The sequence below is a fragment of the Anomaloglossus baeobatrachus genome, chromosome 4, assembly GCF_048569485.1.
Source record: "Anomaloglossus baeobatrachus isolate aAnoBae1 chromosome 4, aAnoBae1.hap1, whole genome shotgun sequence".
Taxonomy (NCBI): domain Eukaryota; kingdom Metazoa; phylum Chordata; class Amphibia; order Anura; family Aromobatidae; genus Anomaloglossus; species Anomaloglossus baeobatrachus.
The window spans coordinates 460,178,898-460,203,692 of record NC_134356.1 but is presented as its reverse complement, the minus strand read 5'-3'; the positions used below and the strand labels follow the sequence as shown (position 1 = coordinate 460,203,692).

The following is a 24,795-nucleotide window of genomic DNA, read 5'->3' as shown; positions in this document are numbered from 1 at the left end:
ATGTCAGCATACTGCATTTGGCAGCGTGTCTATGATAATGAGCACCCATACAAGTCTATGGGTGAGGGTAAAACATGGGACTGCACTCAAATGACATCCAAGTGCATACCCATATACTCCAAGGCAGGAAATGGAGAAGATGGTTCTCTGATTCTTGTGTGACAAAGAATCAGATCACAGTAACTTGACACTCGGCTTACACTTGCAGCTGAATTGGAGCCGAGTGTCAGTATATCGTATCCAATCCACTAACATAGGAAGCTATATGCTAGTATGACCCAGGACTTAGCAGTAGAAACACTATATGCTTTGACAAAAGTTTGAAATCTGCAGCCAATCATCAGACATTGTTGATGCTACAATACCAAAATAGGCCACAAGGCTGATGGCAAATCAGCAGCACAAGTCCCTGAGGCCATTGAAAATATTAATTAAGAATAATAAAAATATTTAATACATTATTTATACAGTGAAAAGCAAAAGAGTAACAATGATTTGAATGTTTGATTTTCAGGCTCCATATCTCACCATCCACTACAGCTTTGAGCATGAGACTACCTTAATTATATGGACAATCATCTTGGTTATCTCATACATAAATTTTACTTGTACCTATTTAGCATATGGTTAGCTATGCAGAATTTTGTTTTGCTCCTGGTGGCGTAAAAAAAACGTACTTCCTGTATACTACAAATTAAAGCCAGTTTTCATATTCCCTTATAGCACAGTTTTAGGTTGATTCCCAAGTAAAAGGTCACTAGCTCAAATTGGAACCAACCATCAGGATTTTGCTATATGAAGTAAAGCCAGTGCCATACTGGCACTTGAATGCTGAATCCAAGCATACCTGGAAATCTATAAAAGGTTCAATGGCACATGCATTTAAAGAATTTATGACACATGCATGTAGAAAATGTATAAAGCAAATAAATGGTGAGGCTGAACAATTTTGATATTAACATAAATAGCAAATAAGTGAGATGAAAGTTATGGTAGTGTAGGAAATGCAACACCTGAATGGCAGCAAGGACTTCATAAGTTGTTGGCACCCAACCCGACGTGCGTTTTGGTAGTGCTTTTTTTCTTTTAATTGGGTCCTGTGAGTTGTCACTGATTGGTCTACTTTACATCTTGGTCCAGTAGTGATATATGTATGCATAATCATTTATTCATTTACCATCTGCATTGATCTATGGAGATAAATATACAGTCATTTGCAAAAGTGTTGGCAGCCTTGAAATTGTTCCATAAAATAAAGTGTTTCTCCCAGAAAGTTATTGTAATTTCAAAATTTTTGTAATACACATGTTTATTTCCTTTGTGTGTATTGGAACAACACAAAAAAACAGAGAAAAAAAAATAAAACTGGACATAATTACACACAAAATCTCAAAAAAAGTTAGGACAAAATTGGTGGCACCTTTCCAAAATTATGCGTAAACAACTTGACTGTGTGACATCATGAAATCTGAAGATTACTAAAGGATTTTGGGTGGTAACCCAGTGTCAAAAAGCTCAGTTTGTGTCTTAGGTCATGGGTCTTCCAGCAGGACAATGACCCCAAACATATTTCCAGACCCTCAGAAGTGGACGCAAAGCGCTGGAGAGTTCTGAAGTGGCATCAATGAGTCTGGATCAAAATCCCATTGAACATGTGTGGAGAGATCTTAATATTGCTGTTGGGAGAAATCACCCTTCAAATATGAGAGATCTGGAGCAGTTTACAAAAGAGGAGTGATCAAAAAATCCAGTTGAGAGATGTAAGAAGCTTATTGATGATTATAGGAAGAGATTGAGTGTAGTTTTCTTTATTCCAAATGGTGTGCAACCAAATATTAAGCTGAGGCTACAAACAGTTTTGTCTGGCTGATTTTTGGGGTTTTGTGTGAAATTATGTCCAATTTACCTTTTTTTAAGGGTTTGTTTTGTCTTGTTCCAATACACACAAAGGAAATAAAAAGGTGTATGACAAAACACGTGTAATTATGATAATTCTCTGGGATAAATGCTTCATTTTCTGGAACAATTTCAAAGTTGCAAACACTTTCGGCCATGACTGTATATAGGCCATAAATACTGGAGCCTCAAAGAGCCAATTTCATGCATAAATAATGGGTCCACAACATCGTACATGGGAGTCTTTCTTGTTAAACCAGTTAGTCCTTTGCACAAGATGTTTAATGGTTGATTCATTGAAGGAGTTTTAATAAACAGTATTTTGTATGACTAATTCTTCTAAAGATCCTTGTACTACTACAGCATGGACGTGAATCTTGTCAACATCTGTGGACTAGTGCTTGTTGTGGAATATCTGGTTTTCTTTCTAGCCTTTGCAGTTGCTTAAGAATAATTACAGAGCGACACACTAAATTTGGCTGTAGTTGTAGTATTAAATCAGGATAGCATTCTTTAATGTTTCTCCAATAAAGATGACTATTATTAGCATAACATATCATGTGGTTACAGCTATTTTTTTTATTTTATTTTGGAGGCATTTTCCTTATTATATTGAGATAGCACAAAAAATGCAAATCCTTTTTTCTACTGAGAGAATAATATTCAAGCTTATGTTCAGTTAACTGTACATGGAATATACCCATACACATACACATTCCATAGTCTACATACCGCATCTGCACACCAAATGGTGATTTGTGGATCATGAAATTGCTGTGATGAAGATTGTGTAAATTTACAATGTACCAGTAAGCTACCAATAACTACTGTATTGCAAATTTACACACTGGGATATATGGAACCACACTTCATCAGACGTGTTATGCTCAAACAGTGGTTTACAAGCATATTGCATAGCCAGCTGAATTAGGTTTATCCTGTTATGTGCCAGCTCAACACCAAACCATGTACTACTGTTTGTGCTTGAATGGGAAGCTTTGTACATTGACCCACAAACTTTCCTGTGTTTCCATGAATGAGCCTGAGTGGTTGTATGTGTCCAAAATCATTTTATTCCTAAACTGCAACACTGCAATGTTAAGCTTGATTTTTTATATATATATATATATATATATATATATATATATATATATATATATATATATAATATATATATATATATATATAGCTTGTATATATATATATATATATATATATAAATATATACAATTACACACACAGACACACACACATATGTTATAAGGGACGGCACTATACATAGGTGTTAAAGAAGGGGCAGCACTATACATAAAGGAAGATGCTAAGTACTAGAAGACAGCACTATTCATAATTAGGGAGGGCACTATTTCCTGAAAGCATGGCGGTACAGATAAAAAGGAAGAAAGCAATGTAATAAGGGATGGCACTATATACAACGTTTGCAGAATTATTAGGCAAGTTGTATTTTAGAGGATTTTTTTATTGATCAACAAGTATGTTCTCAATCAACCAAAAAGACTCATAATTATCAAAGCTTAATATTTTTGGAAGTTGGAGTGGGTTTTTTTAGATTTGTTTATCTTAGGAAGATATCTGTTTGTGCAGGTTACAATTACTGTGCAGAATTATTAGGCAACTTAATAAAAACCAAATATATTTCCATCTCACTTGTTTATTTTTACCAGGTAAACCAATATAAAATATTCAGAAATAAACATTTCAGACATTCAAAAAAAAAAAAAAAAACTTAGTGACCAACATAGCCCCCTTTCTTTATGATGACACTCAGCAGCCTACCATCCATAGATTCTGTCAGTTGCTTAATCTGTTTATGATCAACATTGCGAGCAGCAGCCACCTCAGCCTCCCAGACACTGTTCCGAGAGGTGTACTGTTTTCCCTCCTTGTAGATCTCACATTTTATGAGGGACAAAAGGTTCTCTATGGGATTCAGCGCAGGTGAACAGAGGGTCCATGTCATTATTTTTTCATCTTTTAGACCTTTACTGGCCAGCCACACTGTGGAGTAGATGGATGCATGTGATGGAGCATTGTACTGCATGAAAATCATGTTTTTCTTGAACGATACCGACTTCTTCCTGTATCACTGCTTGAAGAAGTTGTCTTCCAGAAACTGGCAGTAGGTCTGGGTGTTGAGCTTCACTCCATCCTCAACTCGAAAAGGTCCCACAAGTTCATCTTTGATGATACCAGCCCATACCAATACCCCACCTCAACCTTGCTGGCATCTGAGTCAGAGTTGAGCTCACTGTCCTTTACTGATCCAGCCTCTAGCCCATCCATATGGCCCATCAAGAGTCACTCTCATTTCATCAGTCCATAAAACCTTTGAAAAATCATTCAAAAGATATTTTTCTAGGCCCAGTCTTGACGTTTTATCTTATGTTTCTTGTTCAAAGGTGGTCATTTTTCAGCCTTCCTTACCTTGGCCATGTCCCTGAGTATGGCACACCTTGTGCTTTTAGATACTCCAGTAACGTTGCAGCTCTGAAATATGGCCAAACTGGTGGCAAATGGCATCTTGGCAACTTCACGCTTGATTTTCCTCAATTCATGGGCAATTATTTTGCGCCTTTTTTTGCCCAACACACTTCTTGCGACCCTGTTGGCTATTTGCCATGAAACGCTTGATTGTTCGGTGAGCATGCTTCAAAAGTTTGTCAATTTCAAGACTGCTGCATCCCCCTGCAAGACATCTCACAATTTTGGACTTTTCAGAGCCCGTCAAATCTCTCTTCTGACCCATTTTGCCAAAGGAAAGGAAGTTGCTTAATAATTAAACACACCTTATATAGGGTGCTGATGTCATTACACCACACCCCTCCTCATTACAGAGATGCACATCACCTGATTTACTTAATTGGTAGTTGGCTCCAAAGCCTATACAGCTTGGAGTAGGACAACATGTATGGAAATGATGATGTGATCAAAATACTCATTTGCCTAATAATTCTGCACACAGTGTATAATAAAAAATGACCCTTTGTAATAAGGGATGGTGCTATTCATAATAATAGAGGATGCTTCCTATTAAGGGATATGGCTATACACAATAAGAAGGGACACTATGTAGCTGTACTGCTATTTTTTAATGCTGGCAACCAAGCTACAATAACGCTCCATGCCTTAGAGTGAAACTATTTGACAAAAATAGGTATAATCATCATCAGTGACCCCAGTTTCAGGGGTTGGTCTACTCTCTCCTCTACTTAGCATGTGTCAACTATTAATTTTGATGCATACTTAGTGTGAGCTCCCTTTTCACTGCAATATTCTTTTTAATGCATAGTGACAGTGCGCTCTCTCACCAGCAAGAGAATGCACAGTCAGTGTGCACTGTAAGGAGAGTAACCAACAAGCAGAAAGCAACACGCACCACCCCCAAAAGTAACAACTGTTTCTGGGGCGAGACTAGTTCCTGCTCGCCATGTTGTCTACCTACAAAGCAAGTAGCCTCTGCCACGGATAATGTCTCATTGAGTATAACAGCATCCACTTGCGATTCTTCAACAAAGCATCATTAAAATGTAAGTAGGTTAAAAAAACAAAGCAATTAGAAAGTGTAGAGAGGGAATGTTAGGGACTTTTTAATTAAACTATATGAGAGAAGAGATTAGATTAGTACAAAATATAATAGACAGACATTTAGGATTAAAGTTAAAATATGTGTATATTTTTAACAAACAGTCAGTAAGTTAGAATCATCCTTAGTTCCTTACTAACAATTTAATATGCCATAGCAAGTTGTTTTTATGGTGACCCTTATTTCTTACAGTGCAACTTTGCAACAGCACAGATTGCACTTACGGTATGTCTATCCTTGTATTTCAGTGTGTATTTAGGATCCTACTTGTTTCTCAATAAACATATGGTTCCTCTCTCTTAGGCACACAGTAGAGCACAACCCATTGCTCTAGTGGATAAATAAGTGGTCCAGTACAAACAAGCAAGGTATGAACTTTAACCTTCTTTATGTATATTATCATTGTGTCTTTTGTTATTGCATTATTACTTTTTTTGTATTTAACAGCAAAATAGAGAATAAATTGAAAATTTGGTCACTATTTTGTATACAGTAAAATTACAAAAATACTGTAAAACTATACAGTATAATTACAAATAATGCAGAGCTACAGTAGGTGATTTTATCTTAAATTAATCATTGCAAAGGGTAAAGGAAAACATATACATATACTGTATATGCATATTTTAGTCAAGATTTTGCATTAATTTATCTTACATGTTATCTATCATTCTAAAGACCTCCATACATAAGATATAGCTGACAATTTTCTCTCCTAAATAATGAATCAGGAAAATCTGACAAGTGACATGCAACTCCATAAGCCTCACTAAACATCTTACTCCAATTGAGGACTTGAGTAAAATTTTGGAGTAAGGTACAGCATAGCTTATCATGAATTAGATAAGCTAAGGCATCACATCACCACTAGACATGAGTGAACACCTGGAGGTTCGGTTCGCTAGGTACATTCAAACCTCAGATAAGGCGCGGTTTATGACCCTGACTGGAATCGAATCTTAATGGAAGTCAGTAAGTGGGCAGTTTGTGTCTCTGCCCACATGCAGCCAGCCATAAGCAAAACACTTCCGGGGGAGGGTGGGTGGAGATTTTCCCAAAAAAGTTTGTGTGTGCACATTGCATCTGATCATGCTGATTTTACCCCAAAATCTGAGCTGTTCGCTTTATAAGACGCACCTGATTATAAGACGCACCCCCAAATTTGGTGAAGGAATAGAGAATTTTTTTAATAAATGTGGTCCGTCTTATAATGCCAGTGTCCAACTAACAAATAATATAGGGTATATGTCCCTCATAGCCCCCTCATCCTAAAATTAGCCCCCTTAATCTGGATATGGCCACCTTATATTGAACACGTCCCCCAGTGATGCCACATTTCCCCTATGGCTGGCACACATCCTCTATGGCTGGCACACAGGCCCACTCTGGCTGGCACACAGACCCACTGTGGCTAGCACACAGGCCCCCTATTGCTGCACACGGCCCCTTGTGGCTGGCACACAGGCCCACTGTGGCTGGCATACAGGCCCACTGTGGCAGGCACACAGGCCGACTGTAGCAGGCACACAGGCCCACTGTGGCAGGCACACAGGCCCACTGTGGCAGGCTCACACGCCCACTGTGACAGGCACACAGGCCCACTGTGGCAGGCACACAGGCCCACTGTGGCAGGTACACATCACCCTCTGTTAGATATCGCCCCCATGTTGCTGCTTTTAGTAAAATAAACTCTTTCCTTACCTTCTGCAGCACTGTCCTGTCTTGTGTCTCCCTCCTCGGGGTTGAGCTCCTCCTGTCTCCTGCACTTCCTACTTCCTGGTTCTAGTGCAGGTCATGTGATCGGGACAGCAGAGAGATATCTCTGCGTGCCTGATCCCAGCAGCAGGAGGGAGACCGGGCAGGAGGAGGTGAGTAAAGAGTTTATTATTTTACTATGGGCAGCAGCATGGGGGCCATATCTAACACAGGGGGAGGGGGCATGTGCGATCAAAGGGAGCACAGGCAGATATAATATGCCCCGCTGCCCCAGCCCATCAGCGCGATGCAGTTTCAGCACCACGCTGCTGATGGACAGCGGCTGTACATATTATATGAGCAGGAGCAGGAGATCTAACGCTGCCGCCCACAGCTTCACCTGCCCCCACCAGCCCCCAGCATTGCTCCAGAGCTGCCCGCACCTCCACTGGACACTGTATATATATACACCCCCCCTCCCGTATATTCAGATTATAAGACTCACCCCCTACTTTCCCCCAAAATTTGGGGGAACAAAAGTGCCTCTTATAAAGCGAAAAATACGGTAAGTCCTGTCCATTGGATAATTTGGTCACTTTGTCCATATATATAGTACAGTGCCTCTATTTTTGAATTGTATCAATTTGTTATATCATATACAATCCTACCTTTTCCCTGGTATCCAGGGCCAAGGAGTATTGGATGTTTGACAATCTTTATCCATAACCTGGGACAAATTGGTACTCTTATCTTTCACCTTGTCCTATCCTACAGTAAGTGTGACAACTTGTTTGTTTTTTAGATTTCATAACTATTTGTAATGGGAAAAACCTTTTGCTATTTGACAAAAACAGACAATCCTGCTCGTGAGAGCTTACATCTACAATGAGATTGCGGGGACAAGGTACAAGTGCATATTTACAATGACAATCCAGCCATCTCAAGGAAATGGGGGATAGATAATGGCTGCTTGAACTAGTTGGCAAAAACCTTGAGATGCATTTGGGTGCCATGGAGTTTGACGTGGGGTTATGTTCTGAGAGGTCATGGAGGGACAATGTGAATTTGATTCGGTAGGGAATCTGATAGGCCACCCTAAAAAGATGTGTTTTTAGGGTGCGTCTGAAGCTGAGTAAGTTGTGATTCGTCCTAGCTTCTTGGGCTAGAGTGTTCCAGAGGATTGGTGCAGCTTGGAAGAAGTCTTGGATCCGAGAGTGGGAGGTTTGAATTAGTGTGGATGTTAATCGAAAGTCATTTGCAGAGCGTAGGGAATGGGTAGGGTGATAGACGGAGAGGAGGGTGGAGATGTAGGGGTGTGAAGCACTGTGGAGAGCTTTGTGGGTGAGAACAAGCAGTTTGAATTGGATCTTGTGATATATGGGCAACCAGTGCAATGACTGGCACAGAGAGGAGGCATCCGAGTAGCGGTTAGCCAGGTAGGTGACCATATCTGCTGCATTAAGTATGGACTGTAGAGGAGAGTCTAGTTAGGGGGAAACCAATTAATAGAGAGTTATAATAGTCAATAGAGAATTACAGTAGTCATAAGTTTTTATGGTCACTGCAAGACCACAAAAGATACAGTAATAAACAATCAAAACATCATACCTATCCCAAAATGGAATCAATAAAAATGACATCTCGCCCTGCAAAAAATAAGGAATCACATGGCTCCATTGACAGAAAAATGAAAACTTTACAGGTTTTGGGAAATGGCAACAGAAAACTTCAGATTATTTTTTCACCACTAAAGTAAGAAAAAAACTGGACATATGTTATCACTGTAATCACACTGACGAGAAAAATCCTACTGTGAGGTAATTTTTACCACAAAATGTACACCATAAAAACAATTCCTGAAAAATCATGTCAAAACTGTGTTTTTGTTCAGAATTTCTCCCCATTTGCTTTTTTTTTATGCATTTTAAAGTTCATTATGTGCCAAAATGAATGGAGTGATTTAATAGTACATCCTGTAAAAAGCAAGCCCTCATATGTAGAGATGAGCCACCCCCCTAGTGTTAGAGTTTGGCTTGGTTCGTCGAACGGCCGGTAAGTTCGGCGAACGTTCGATGAACGTTCGTCGAACACCTTCGAACCCCATTGAAAACAATGGCAGGCAAACACAAACACATACAAACACATAGAAAACACCTTCTAAGGTGTCCAAAAGGTGACAAACAACTCACAAGACACCACAAACACATGGAAAAGTGACAAGTACATATACTCATGCTGAAACAAAAGAGCTGGATGAGTAAAAGGAGGAGGAGACATAGATATAGGAGTATCTGCAAGTGAACATCAATGACATTACTGTGCAACTTGAGCCTTGCTCATTTTGGGCTTCCAATCTGGAAAAATGGCCTGAGTTTGCCACTTACGCCTTGGGGATCTTGTCATGTCCCACAGCCAGCGTTCTCTCGGAACGTGTCTTCAGTGCTGCTGGGGGTGTGCTGACAGATAAGCGCAGGCGTCTGTCCACTGACAATGCGGACAGACTATCGTTCATCAAGATGAACAAATCATGGATCCGCAATGACTTTTCTACCCCTGTGTCATCCTGGGGAGAGTAAAGGCTTGTGTATTTTTGATAGTGCTTCATGGAAATCAACATTTTAAGTTTGCAACTGTGGGACAATTGATGCCACTTAAGTGTTTTCTGGGGCCCAATTTTTGGAAAAAATGGACACTCTGGTTGGAGTCCCCTTGCTATGTTTTACATGATCCAAGATGAAGAAGTTATGGATCCGCAAGGACTTTTCTACCACTGTGTCATCCTGGGGAGATGAAAGGCTGGTGGATTTTTGAATGTGCTTCACGCAAATCAACATGTGAAGTTTGCAACTGTGGGACAACTGATGCCACTGAAGTGGTGCGTGTGGCCCAGTTTTTTTCAAAAGAGGGAGACTCTGGTTGGAGTTCCCTTTTTTTTTTTAAATGAACCAAGATGAAGAAGTCCTGGATCAGCAAGGACTTTTCTACCCCTGTGTCATCCTGGGGAGTTGAAAGGCTGGTGGATTTTTGAATGTGCTTCAAGCAAATCAGCATGTCAAGTTTGCAAATGTGGGACAACTGATGCCACTGAAGTGGTGTGTGTGGCCCAATTTTTGGAAAAGAGGGAGACTCTGGTTGGAGTCCCCTTGCTGTGTTTTACATGATTTTAAAAGGGCATGACATGCCAAAGAGGTTGACTTTCAGAATCTGCAAGCTGTTGGCTAAGAAATGCTGCCTTTCCACCCGGTGGGCACAGAGGAGATACCCAGTCGCCACTACTTCTCCAAGAAAGGTGTGCCTGCGCTACACCTGCATGTCGCACACAACATCACCTCTTCCTTGAGAAACTCTGTATGTGACAGGGTGCATTTCACCACCGATACTTGGCCCAGTCATCATGGACAGGGGCGTTACATGTCGCTGACTGGGCACTGGGTAACTATGGTGAGAGATGGAGAAGGGTCTGTTGTATAAGTCTTGCCGTCCCCACGAGTTGTGTGTCAATCCTTCCTCTGTATGTAGAATTTCCTCCACTGCTTCTGCCTCCTCAACCTTGTCTCGGTCATCCACCTCTGCTCAACTACTGTCTGGAAGGCCACCCGCGTTGTAACTGTGCACAAGGAATCCCGCACATCTCCTCCTTACTATACTGGCAGCAGAGATCAACGGCATCAGGCGGTTAACTCTTTACTTTTGAAATGTATGGGAAATGTGAGTCACACCGCTGAGGAGTTGTGGACGGTTAGCTCTGGAGACCGAGTTTCATCAATGGTTTTCTCCACTCAACCAGCAGCCAGGGAAGGCCGTGTGCGACAATGATGCAAACCTGGGTGCAGCCCTTCGCCGGGACAATGTGACACACATGACTTGTATGGCTCACGTGTTCAACCTGGTTATCCAGCAATTTTTAAACCACTATCCCGGCCTACATGGCCTTCTGCAGGGGGCACGGTGTAACGCCTACCTGGATCCAGACACTCAGGCGGGCTGTAAGGGATAGGCTAGAGGGAAACTACTCACCAAGCAGGACCCCTAGAACCCTTAAACCCTTTAACCCCTATACAGGGATTTGGAATTAGACAGGGCCCAGGGTGATCAATACCTGTGGAAGGCTGCAGTCCGAGAGAGTAGTAGTCAGGCAGGGTCAAACCATGAATAGAGGAACATGAACAGAATCGGACGGCAAGGACTTAATCATAAAACAAGCAGAGGTCAAATGCGGATCGGGCAACGAGGTACATAAACAGCAGGCATGAGACATAGTTAGGAAACAAGCGGTAGTCAGCACACAAAATCACAAAACAGAACTCGCGGAACAGGAACCAGAAGTTCAGAACTTTATCTGGCAGTGATCAGCAGACAGGAGGGGCCTAAAAAAGGGTGGGGTGTCTTCCCATTGGTTGTAGCTGAATGATGGTACTTCAGCTGTGAGACAACCACCACCTTCAGTCAGCCAGTGGTACTGCAGATCTCAAGATAACCCAGCCCAGTGGATGAGTGGAACCTGTGACCACCGGCGCTGCCGGCAGCAACTCCTCTTCCATCACCAGCACTATCTATGAAAGGAACACGGTGTCATCTGGCGGAGTACAAATTGCTGGAGTGGACTCCGGTGGTGACGTAACAGCTGTGTGCGACAATGATGCAAACCTGGGTGCGGCCCTTCGCTGAGGCAATGTGACACACGTGCCTTGTATGGCTTACATGTTGAACCTGGTTGTTCAGCAATTTTTAAACCACTATCCCGGCCTTCTGCAGAGGGCACGCTCGCTATGTGCTCACCTACACCGTTCACACTCCGCAGCTGAAAAACTTGCATCGCTCCAGAAGTCTTTCGGTCTGCCAGTTCACCACCTGAAATGCGATGTGCCGACACGCAGGAATTTGAATCTGCCCATGTTGCAGCATCTGTGGCAGCACCGGCGAGCCATGCTGCAATACGTTATGATGTATAGCCTGGGATAATGAGATCCAGAGGCGGGGCAGATCATGCTGCTGGAGTGTTCTCAGATGAAGGACCTATGCACCCTTCTTCAGAGTTTAAAAATGTCGACGAAGAAGTTTAGCGCTGACGTTGCAATTATTAGCATGACAATTCCGGTCATCTACATGCTGGAGCAAACTATAAACAGTATTCATAGTCAGGTGATGGTACAAGAGGAAGGGGAGGAAGGACAGGAGGAGTCATATGCGGAAGGGATAATAAGATCTTTAAGGTCCAGACAGACAGCAGCACCAAGGCGGCAAGCATGGGACGGGGGAGGAGAGGGATTAACAAGAGCACATGGTAGCAACCAAACTGTTGAGGAAGGTGCAGGAGCCCAGGAAGAAATGGAGGATGAACTGGCGATGGGCATTGAAGACTCAGCAGATGAGGGAGATCTTGATCACATTTCTGTTGTGCGAGGTTGGAGGGAGAGGGCAGAGGAAGGAAGAATGATTCTCACCTTGCCGCCAACAACACAGAAAGGACTTGGTCCTCCTGGATGCGCAAGACACATGAGCGCCTTCTTGCTACACTACCTACAACATGACCCTCGGATTTTCAAAATTAGAAGTAATGCTGACTACTGGGTTGCAACACTGTTAGATTCCCAGTACAAGACAAAATTTGGTGAAATAAGTCCTGCCATAGAAAGGGACGCACATATGTGTCAGGTCCAGGAGGACTGGAAGGTCCAGGAGGTGGATCCACTGGACCGAGCATCCCACTGGAGGGCAGGGTACACAGCAGCCGGAGCACTGGCGTGGCAGGGATGGGTCCCTCCGGGGATGGGTAGAACAAAGTCACACGGTACTAGGGGACCAGCATCCCTCCGGGGACGGGTAGAACAAAGTCACCGGGTCACAGAGTTCCTTGAGACAGTGCAGGACACTGGTACAGGTGCCGGGTAGTAAAGACAGACAGTAGTACAGGACATGGCACAAGGGGACCTGAGCACCTAGCTCACAAGACAAGGCTTCAAGACACGTTGATCAGGCCCCGCCCACATGGAAAGGCCAGTCTTATACAGTGCCTACAAGTAGTATTCAACCCCCTGCAGATTTAGCAGGTTTACACATTCGGAATTAACTTGGCATTGTGACATTTGGACTGTAGATCAGCCTGGAAGTGTGAAATGCACTGCAGCAAAAAAGAATGTTATTTCTTTTTTTTTTTTTTTTTTAAATTGTGAAAAGTTTATTCAGAGGGTCATTTATTATTCAACTCCTCAAACCACCAGAATTCTGTTTGGTTCCCCTAAAGTATTAAGAAGTATTTTAGGCACAAAGAACAATGAGCTTCACATGTTTGGATTAATTATCTCTTTTTCCAGCCTTTTCTGACTAATTAAGACCCTCCCCAAACTTGTGAACAGCACTTATACTTGGTCAACATGGGAAAGACAAAGGAGCATTCCAAGGCCATCAGAGACAAGATCCTGGAGGGTCACAAGGCTGGCAAGGGGTGCAAAACCCTTTCCAAGGAGTTGGGCCTTCCTGTCTCCACTGTTGGGAGCATCATCCGGAAGTGGAAGGCTTATGGAACTACTGTTAGCTTTCCACGGCCTGGACAGCCTTTGTAGGTTTCCACCCGTGCCGAGGCCAGGCTTGTCCGAAGAGTCAAGGCTAACCCAAGGACAACAAGGAAGGAGCTCCAGGAAGATCTCATGGCAGTGGGGACATTGGTTTCAGTCAATACCATAAGTACTCCACCGCAATGGTCTCCGTTCCAGACGAGCCCGTAAGGTACCTTTACTTTCAAAGCGTCATGTCAAGGCTCGTCTACAGTTTGCTCATGATCACTTGGAGGACTCTGAGACAGACTGGTTCAAGGTTCTCTGGTCTGATGAGACCAAGATTGAGATATTTGGTGCCAACCACACACGTGACGTTTGGAGACTGGATGGCACTGCATACGACCCCAAGAATACCATCCCTACAGTCAAGCATGGTGGTGGCAGCATCATGCTGTGGGGTTGTTTCTCAGCCAAGGGGCCTGGCCATCTGGTCCGCATCCATGGGAAGATGGATAGCACGGCCTACCTGGAGATTTTGGCCAAGAACCTCCGCTCCTCCATCAAGGATCTTAAAATGGGTCGTCATTTCATCTTCCAACAAGACAACAACCCAAAGCACACAGCCAAGAAAACCAAGGCCTGGTTCAAGAGGGAAAAAATCAAGGTGTTGCAGTGGCCTAGTCAGTCTCCTGACCTTAACCCAATTGAAAACTTGTGGAATGAGCTCAAGATTAAAGTCCACATGAGACACCCAAAGACCCTAGATAACTTGGAGAAGATCTGCATGGAGGAGTGGGCCAAGATAACTCCAGAGACATGTGCCGGCCTGATCAGGTCTGATAAAAGACGATTATTAGCTGTAATTGCAAACAAGGGTTATTCCACAAAATATTAATCCTAGGGGTTGAATAATAATTGACCCACACTTTTATGTTGAAAATTTATTAAAATTTAACTGAGCAACATAACTTGTTGGTTTGTAAGATGTATGCATCTGTTAATAAATCCTGCTCTTGTTTGAAGTTTGCAGGCTCTAACTTATTTGCATCTTATCAAACCTGCTAAATCTGCAGGGGGTTGAACACTACTTGTAGGCACTGTATACCCAGCACAGCCTCATGTCATTTCCTGCTGCAGGTGTGCTGGGCCTATAAGACCAGGAGAGTGGGCGCGGCCCGGTCCTATACAGAAACATGTGGCCAAGACCCAGAGTCAGACTCATGAGACCAGGAGCAGGACGCAGGAGAGCATGAGTGGGAGCGGTGTCCTTGACCGGTGGACACGTGGCCTGGATCAGTGGGAACGGAGCGGTGCCGGGATGGTGTGACCAGATCAGTGGTTAAGGAGCGGTGCTGGGACACCGGGAGCATGACAGTATGCATGAGTATCAGCAGAAGCTGGTACGCAATCTTAGATCGGCTTTTACACCAAACAGCAGTGCTGCACAGAGTGAATCTCAACGCTTTGTCATGGCTAGGAGGAAATGGTGTTTTACTTGTCCACATCTGAGGGACCGAGGGCTGGCTGCTGTGCTGAGACGGCGTTGAATAGGGTGTCCCTGCAGAGTTGCAAATTTGGTCATATACAAAATGAGTGGAAAAAGGCCAGATGCTGGTGGAAAGGGGAACAGGTGTGTTGGAAAGGGGAAAAAAGTTTGTGGCCGTGGGTTTGGTGGTAAAGCAACAGTAACATCTGCTGAAGAAACACCATCTGTTACGGGGGGATTGGCAGATTTGGATAAGGTGGTATATATCCCAATCACCAGTCGGGGTCCACCGTACTCCCAGATGGAAAAGGAGATGCTGGCAACCCAAAGGTTAGGCGGAGGATACAGAGCTGGGTGGCTCTGAAACTAATAGTAGCCTGAACCGAGTTAGACGACACTCAGATCTGGAGACTGTGAACCCTGTTAGTGTCACAGGGTCCACACACCCAGCCCAGGAACTCCCTGTTAACAACACAGGGGCCATTGGGTACGCTCTCCGTGTGTGTAGGCGGCACACCTGTGGAAAGCAGGTGCAGCAGCAGCCCAATTTATGCCACTGGGATGCACTAGCATTACTGGTAGGACAGGAGCTGGCCGTAACCGTTCTGTGTTACCAAGTGTGGTGGCATCCAGCACCGACGCCCTATCCCTGCCTACCTCTGTCCTAAAGCCGCAATGGGTTCAACACATGGAGATATACTCTGTCTGAGCATAATAGAAGACTGCGCACCTCCATATTGTCTCCAGCCCCTTTTATAACCTGGGTCCGCCCCAACCCAGGGTGGACCACAATGCACCTCCAGGAGGTAATAGCAGAGTGCCACGTCATCAGTGACATAACCAGCGGACTATCCGGAACCGCAACTTCACTGATGACCTCATGGCAGCCACGCACCAAACACCTCACCATTCATCGTCTGACAAACAATGATGAGGTACCAAGTCATAGGGGCGGGCCTCTGCGAGCCAGTCCGGAGTGGCCACATTATCAGGGCACCTGATGCCCTCTGGCCTATCAGGGCCTGCCACCTCATGGACATGGCCAGTGAGGTCCTTACCGGACCTAGCCTCTGATGCACTAAATGCTCAGTAGGCACAACACAGGACTTAGGCGGGTTTTGCACACTACGACATCGCAGTTTCGATGTCGGTGGGGTCATGTCAAAAGTGACACACTTCCTGCGTCGCTTTCGACATCGTAGTGTGTAAATCCTAGATGATACGATTAACGAGCGCAAAATCATCGCAATCGTATCATCGGTGTAGCGACGGCGAATTTCATAATTACGCTGACGCGACTGTCCGATGTTGTTCCTCGCTCCTGCGGCAGTACACATCGCTGTGTGTGAAGTCGCAGGAGCGAATTACATCTCCTATCTGCGTCACCGCAGCTCACGCCGGCTATGCGGAAGGAAGAAAGTGTTTACATCCTGCTCATCTCCACCCCTCTGCTCCTATTGGCCGCCTGCCGTGTGACGTCGCAGTGACGCCGCATGACCCACCCCCTTAGGAAGGAGGCGGTTCGCCGGCCAGAGCGACATCGCACGGCAGGTGAGTGCATGTGAAGCTGCCGTAGCGATAATATTTGCTACGGCAGCTATCACAATGATATCGCAGCTGCGCCGGGGGCGGGGACTATCGCTCTCAGCATCGCAGCATCGGCTAGCGATGTCGTAGTGTGCAAAGTACCCCTAAAGGGTGCTTTACACGCTGCGACATCGCTAGCCGATGCTAGCGATGGCGAGCGTGATAGCACCCGCCCCTATCGTTATGTCGATATTTTGTGATCGCTGCCACAGCAAACATTATCGCTATGGCAGCGTCACACGCACTTACCTGGTCGGCGGCGTCACTGTGACTGCCGAACAATCCCTCCCTCAAGGGAGAGGGACGTTCGGCATCACAGCGACGTCACCGCGACGTCACTAAGCAGCCAGCCAATCAAAGCGGAGGGGCGGAGATGAGCGGGACGAACATCCCGCCCTCCTCCTTCCTTCCTCATTGCTCTTTTGTGGCAGGCAAGGAGAGGTTCCTCGTTCCTGCGGCGTCACATGTAGCGATGTGTGCTGCCGCAGGAATGAGGACCAACTTCGCCCATGTCAACAAGGAGCGATTTTACACGTTTTTGCAATGATCCAAAATCGCTCCTAGGAGTCACACACAACGAGATTGCTACAGCGGCCCGATGTGCGTCACAAAATTCGTGACCCCAACGAGATCGCTGTAGCGATCTCATAGTGTGTAAAGCCCGCTATAGACACGGCACACAGTTCAAGTACCTGTGCAAACAGGCTTTTCTCATTAAGTGTGGGAGCATACTCAGTAGCCCGAACTGAGGACTTAGCCTCAGGAATGGTACAGTCAGGCTGAGCATGCTCACTAGTTGAAACACTGGACTTAGGCTGTAGCTGGGGTAAATCGGCACACGCATGCGCACTAGCCACCTCTCTACACTTAGACGTGGAGGAGGAAGCAGCCAGCTGGACGACCCGAGGCATGGCCAAAAATGGCAGCTGACGCCTTGGCGCAACTGGAAACAGAGAAGGCTGCTTGCGGCTATGGTGGCACCGATTCGTAACCCAAACTGCCAGCCAAAATAAGATGTCTACTTCTTCCCGTGGAAAATCTGATATGATACATTTGTTTACAGACACGACCATAGCTAACAACTGTAGATGAGGCACCAAAAGAGCAGGTGCTTGAATGGATCTCAAGTGCTCCATCAAGTGGCCTCTCCTCCACCTCAACCTCAATATCCCAAATACTCCATTCCTCTGCGGTGTCACCCCAATCGCACTTGCTTCCTACCAGCTCTCAAGTTTCCACCCACCCTGCTGAGTATGGGGTAACAGACATGGTTAAGTCTGCAGAGCTGTTCAGTCACACTATAGCCTGGGAATTAGAGGTCTGCTCAAAAGCTGCAGTGAGTCCAAACAAGGAAATGATCTGCACTGATGACCAGAAGCTTTGTGAGTCGGATCCAGGCCCCGATGAAGAAGGTCCTGAGCATAATGTAGACCCTCATTCCCAAACTGTAAATCCTCTTGGTGGAGACAATCAGAACATGCTGATGAGACTCAGATACCTGATTGGAACGACAACTTTACTATTCGTTCAGGGCTCTGAAGGTTGGCTCTGAAAAGTCAGGAAGAGGGGAGTGAAAAAACACAGGGTGATGATGAGGTTGGAGACCCCACTTACCTTCAAACCACATTCAGCCAGTCGATGAGGTCAGCAGTGGATGTGGATGAGGATGCTACTGACGACGAGGTTAGGTTGCGTCTTTATGGACAGAGACAAAGTACTGGAAGCACGTCAACAACTGAATCCTCAGCCACAACTCTGCCTCTGAGCAGAAGTCGTGGTGGCTCTGCAGGTCGCAAGGGCTGTAAGCCTTGTATAGCCGGGGGCTTTTTTGACATGACAAAGGATCACACAACTCATGTCATGTGTAAGATTTGTCACCAATCTCTAAGTAGAGGCCAAAAAATCTCTACTTTGAGTACTTCGTCCATGAACCATCACATGAATATGAAGTGATAGGGTGAGAGTGTATTGATGACCTTTATCCACTGTGAATGCAAGAGGCTTATTTGCATTGTCTCTTGGTGGAGACAATCAGAACATGCTGATGAGACTCAGATACCTGATTGGAACGACAACTTTACTATTCGTTCAGGGCAGGAAGAGGTTGGCTCTGAAAAGTCAGGACGAGGGGAGTGAAAAAACACAGGGTGATGATGAGGTTGGAGACCCCACTTACCTTCAAACCACATTCAGCCAGTCGATGAGGTCAGCAGTGGATGTGGATGAGGATGCTACTGACAGCGAGGTTAGGTTGCGTCTTTATGGACAGAGACAAAGTACTGGAAGCACGTCAACAACTGAATCCTCAGCCACAACTCTGCCTCTGAGCAGAAGTCGTGGTGGCTCTGCAGGTCGCAAGGGCTGTAAGCCTTGCCTAGCCTGGGGCTTTTTTGACATGACAAAGGATCACACAACTCATGTCATCTGTAAGATTTGTCACCAATCTCTAAGTAGAGGCCAAAAAATCTCTACTTTGAGTACTTCGTCCATGAACCATCACATGAATATGAAGTGATAGGGTGAGAGTGTATTGATGACCTTTTATCCACTGTGAATGCAAGATGCTTATTTGCCGTTCATTGTATGCATTGTTGCTGACTACCCACAAGGGGCTGCTGGTTTGCATCTGCCTTTGACTGTTTGGTCACTATAGAAATATCAAAACGGTCTTCATCTGTGGACTTGGAGACCAGAGTAGGTGCTGTATGTGAGCTGAAGGAAAAGCGAAAGGTGTGCGGAACAGAAAGGAGCCACCGCGGAAACATTTTGCTGGATTATGAGGAGACTCATGTTGGAGTGTGGTGCGAAGGACCGTAACGCCTGTGAGCAGCATCCTGTGCCGGAGACCGCCATTCTTCGGTTGCTGGCTATACTGATTACCGTGAGAGGATCGTCAAGTCTGTATTTATGGCAACTGGACACCACAGTACACGGGTACGGTAGGCTGGGCCCAGCCAGGACTGCGTGCGTCCAACACTTTGATTTGGTAACAAACACATAGCTGTTCTGCTTAGGCCGACTATATAGACAATAAGACTTGCTGCCTCTGCTCTGTCAGTTTGTCAGTTACAGTTAAAATCCTAGAGGGACACGACACATGTTTGCATTGACTGTTGCTTTCCAAGATTTCCAAGACTGTGTTGCTGAGCTGTGTGCTTTGCCTTACCACTTTTATCATCTGCCTTATGGGTTTTGTCTGTTTAGGTAGATAAGTTGTAAGCTCTTGTGATGTAGGTGGTGTTCGCACACACACACACACACACAATTAGTCCTGCTACGCAGAAGGATTACCAGGTAGTAGGCAACAGTTTAGACAGTCCCTTGGTTAGGCAAAGGTTGGTGAGAAGGGGGTATAAATCGCCATTACTAGTGTCGCAGAATAGGGGTTTAGGCTTTTGGACTTGTGAATAGATTGTTCTGTTCTTTCAGTTTTATGCATGGTTGTTATTGTTTGTTTTGGTAAAGATAAACAATCATTTATCAACCCAACTGCCTAGAGTCCTTTTCCCTGTTGCGTGGTTTTGCTGTATACTGGGGAGCCCACCCTGCACACAACTTTAAATGAAGCATAAGTCGCAATGGGAAGTTCACTGTGCTACAATGCGGCCTAGCGGGGCTGTGCAACCACCATCTGCACCATCAAGTGCATCAAGTGCTCTTCATCCTCTGTGACTGTGGGGACAGCAGTTACACATACTTTTGGACACAGGATGTGTGATTGGCAGGTCGTCAGTTGTTTTGGAAGTGGAAATAGCTGCTGGTGTTGAGCTCTCTCAGACATCGAGAGCACCACCTTTGGATAAAGGCAACATTATATCTACGCCTGCACCTTTCTCACAGATTGACTGGACTACCTGCAGTTTAAAATTGCGTACCAGAAATGGAGAGGTGGTGTAGAATGCAGAGGTGGTGTAGCTTTATTGTCAGCAGAGGAACCCTCACTTACTATCCCAGACAATGAAACTATGCCCCAAAATCTGGCTGCACTTTTTTCAATTAAAATTGCATAGCAACAATGGACAGGTGCTTTTCAAATGCACAGGTGGTGTATCTTGCTTGACAGCAAAGAAACCCTAACGTAGTATCCCAGATAATGAAAGTATGCCCCTAAAACTGCCTGCCCTTTTTGCAATAAAAATTGCGTAGCAAAAATGGACAGGGGCTGTACAATGCAGAGGTGGTATAGCAAAATTGTCAGCAAAGGAACCCTCACGTAATATCCCTGAAGTGCCTGAGCTGATGTAGCCAGATGCTGTGATATAAAGCCCTGCACAGCGCTGGCACAGACCTGCCTAGCAAGAATGGCTATGAATGGCTGTAATGTAGCCCTGAAAAGGGCTGAAATTACAAGTAGTCCCTAATCCCTAAAGCGATGTGTAGATTGCACTGTATGTCTATAGCACACACAGCAGCAGCAGCGGGAACGGTGACTGTCACCCACCTGCAGCAGAGAGATAATGGCGGCAATGGGGAAAATGGCCAGGCCTTATAGGACAAAGACATGTGACATGCACAGCCTATGACACATGCCCTTGCTTGTTTGGCAAAAATCCACTTTGCTGTGTGTGTGTGTCTGTGATTGGCTGATAGCCTGGCCCGCCCCACTGTACGCGCGGTTAGGAAAAAAAAATGGCGATCGCCATTCTTTCAGCACTCAGCAGCAGCCCTGATCTAAACCCCATCAGCCCCCTCCCCCCAGAACACTATACACTGAATTTTGATAATATCATGATTCACAGTGACTCACAGTATTACAGTGAAAAGCCAGCTAATAACAAGCTACGCTTTTTGGTGATCGAGCCCTTATCGAACGTAACTCGAACAGCCGAACTTGAAGCAAATCATTCGAGTTCGTTGAACGACTCGAACACCGACCAAAATCACTCGAATTTGAAATTGGCTAACTGTTCGAATCGAACATCGCTCAACTCTACCCATATGTTTATGTGGACAACAAAATAAAAATGTTCTGGCTCTGGGAAGAAGAGGAGGAAAAGATACAAAAGCACAAAAACTAAAATTTGCTCTTTTGCAAAGGGATTAAACCTTTTCTGACATATGATATACTGGTCTGTCATACTAGTCCCAGGCTTTGATGTGGGCTCAGGAATTGTTGTCAACCATTTACAGCATGAGCCCCAGGGGGCTTGCTGTTCTAATCACCCAGTGAGTTGCTTTGACTGCCAGAGGTCTGCTGAAAACCCATGTATGTCATTACTAGTGATGAGTGAGCAATAAAATGCTGAAATGCTCAATACTTAAATCGAGGCAGTTGGACGCTCAGATGGGCTCGACTTAATTACTGATTACAATGGAATTCAATGGGGAACTCAAGCATTTTTCCGGAAGACCCTAGTAGGAGATCTGGGGGCAGGAAAATCGCTGGAATGGAAGAAAACAGTATGGGAAAGATGCCTAGATGCATCTTTGACTCACTGTTGGGATGTAAATAAATAATTTTAAAAAATAACATGGGGACCACCTCTTTTTTTATAGCCAGCTAAGGTAAATTAGACAGCTGCAGGCTGATATTATCCGACTGGGAAGGTCTATGGTTGTTGGGCCCTTCCCTGCCTAAAAATATCAGCTCTCAGCCACCCCAGAATTGGCGCATCATTTTAAATGAGTCAATCTTGGCCCTTTGTAATGGTAATATTTTGGGGGCTGTGTCAGCTGTGTAATGTCAGCTGACATCAAGTCCAGGGCTCAGTAAAGGAGAGGCATCTTTCAGACACCCCCATTACTAATCCAGCAAGTAAAAAGAAAAAAAACACACAAATAGTTTTATTGAATATAGACTTCCTTACACTGTCCCACTATCACCAATTTATTATAAAAAATGTTCACCGTCCATGATCCACGAATGCAGCTTGGGCGACTGTTAATAGCAGTGAAGTACAACTATCCACAGGTGCCGTATAGTGACAATAATTCTTATAACAAGAAAAAATTCCAGCAACAAGTCCATGGAAAAATCTTCATTAAAAATTCATCTTTTATTTGTCAAACTTGTAAAAACAGTCCATGTTAATAACTGCCCCAACAGAGGACGCGTTTCGAACGACCAAGTTCTTAATCCGTCTCTATATTAGAGACGGATTAAGAACTTGGTCGTTCGAAACGCGTCCTCTGTTGGGGCAGTTATTAACATGGACTGTTTTTACAAGTTTGACAAATAAAAGATGAATTTTTAATGAAGATTTTTCCATGGACTTGTTGCTGGAATTTTTTCTTGTTATATGAAATGAGTTCTGCTACCTTCCTTTCCGTGCACGGTCCTGGATAAGCGGTCTCCAGCAGAAAGCAGGTGAGCTGGACAAAGTGAATTTGTTTGTGTCAGGTGACAATAATTCTTAGTAGCATTTCTGGCAGCTCTGATGAGAGTTGTCTTCACTACCCTGCCCTTGTGAATAGCTTTACTTTACTGCTATTCACAGTCGCCAGAGCTGCATTTGGGGATTGAGGTCTGTGATGGAGGAGCTTAGAGGGAATATTTTTTATAATAAATTGATGAAGGAGGAAAAGTGTGGGGGAGTCTACATTCAAATAAACTATTTGTTTGCTTTTTTTTTTTTTTCACCTACTGAGTTAGCAATTGGGGTGTCTGATAGTCTCCTCTCTATTACTGACCCCTGGGCTTGCTACCACCTTATATTACCCATTTCCATGGTTTATCAATTTATTAAAAAAAAGCTGTGCATCCCCAAAGTAGTCCACTGAATCTGATGTGGTCCACAAATAGGACCCTGAAAGACATAAAAAGAGAGAGGGATAGAAATAAAAACAAGAGACTGTCCATCGTTCACAAATTTATAATTTAAAAAAAATCCTCACAGATCCGACGTAGTCAATGGCATTCCTATGACGTCAATCAAATCTGTGAGGAGTGGTGATTATGTCAGTATGGGCTAGGTTCCACTTGCAATTTGCACGCATGAGTGTAATCCGACAAAACATCAGTTTGCACTCGCACCAGTGCAAAACTATGGGGCAGTGTCCATTTGCGACTGATTTCTCATGCCATAGTGGCATGCGGAATGAATTGCAGCATGCTGCGTTTGGCAGCGAGTCTCAGTTCATGCACCCCTATACAAGTTAATGGGAAGGTGTTAAATATCGCACTGTACTCACATGTAATCCGAATACAGTGCTATGTACGAAGAGACAGGCAGCGGAGGAGATGGGGAGAAAGTGCTCCCTCCATCGCAAGATCACATTACAGTCACATGACCCTCAGCTGACGCTTGCAACAGAGGGACGTTAGCATATCGCTTCCGATGCTCTCGTATCGGAAGCTATACGCTAGTGAAACCATACTCTAACATTACCACTCATCATCATTCTCGCCAGGTCACACAGAGGACAGCATGAGAACTGGAATGTCAAATAAGGGATGACATCACTGTGTTAGTGACGTCACTGCTCATGAAACATTTCAGGTCTCGCGCTGCCCTCTGTGTGACCTGGCGAGAATGGTGATGAGCAGTAATGTTACTGAAATCCAGGGCCGGATTATAGGCGGGGCAGGTGGGGCTCCAGCCCAGGGGCCCCCACCAAAAGAGCTTCTAAGGGGGCCCCCACCATCACTAGGCACCTGTCAGCATTTTTTTTTTCTTCACACCCTCTTCCCCTCCGTAAAGACAGTCTAATAAATAGCTGTGTTTTCGGGGGGGGGGTGCGCGGGGTGTTGAAGCACCGCTATTTATTTGCATCTGCGTCCTTAAGACGCAAAAACATACTGCGGGCAGGCGCTCACAGGATGTTGATTGACCCCAGAAGTACCAGCGGCCGCTAGCACTTCCGGGGTCAGAGGTGTGCAAATGCTCCCTGCTATGTGCTGCGGCCGTACCCAGCGAGGGGCGGGGGGGCAGCTGCCCCCCCTAGAAGCAGGGGGCATGGTGTGGTGAGCCGCTGTATCTGCTGTCCCCGCTGCGTTCCTCTACACTGTGTACATGCCAGGCACACTAGCAGGAGCAGGAGGCAGCGCGCTGTGCCGGCTCTGCTGTGTGAGTCGGCATGCACCCAGTGCA

At 44.9% G+C, this 24,795-nt stretch overlaps 1 protein-coding gene across 1 annotated transcript in view; it reads left to right on the top strand.

Moving 5' to 3' along the window:
- LOC142301689 (dual oxidase maturation factor 1-like) overlaps window positions 1–24,795 on the top strand; it is a 90,639-nt gene that overhangs the window by 12,201 nt on the left and 53,643 nt on the right. Inside the window, exon 2 of the mRNA XM_075342711.1 lies at window positions 5,804–5,868. The gene's annotated coding sequence lies outside the window, so the exon portion shown is untranslated. The remainder of the gene's footprint in view (window positions 1–5,803; window positions 5,869–24,795) is intronic.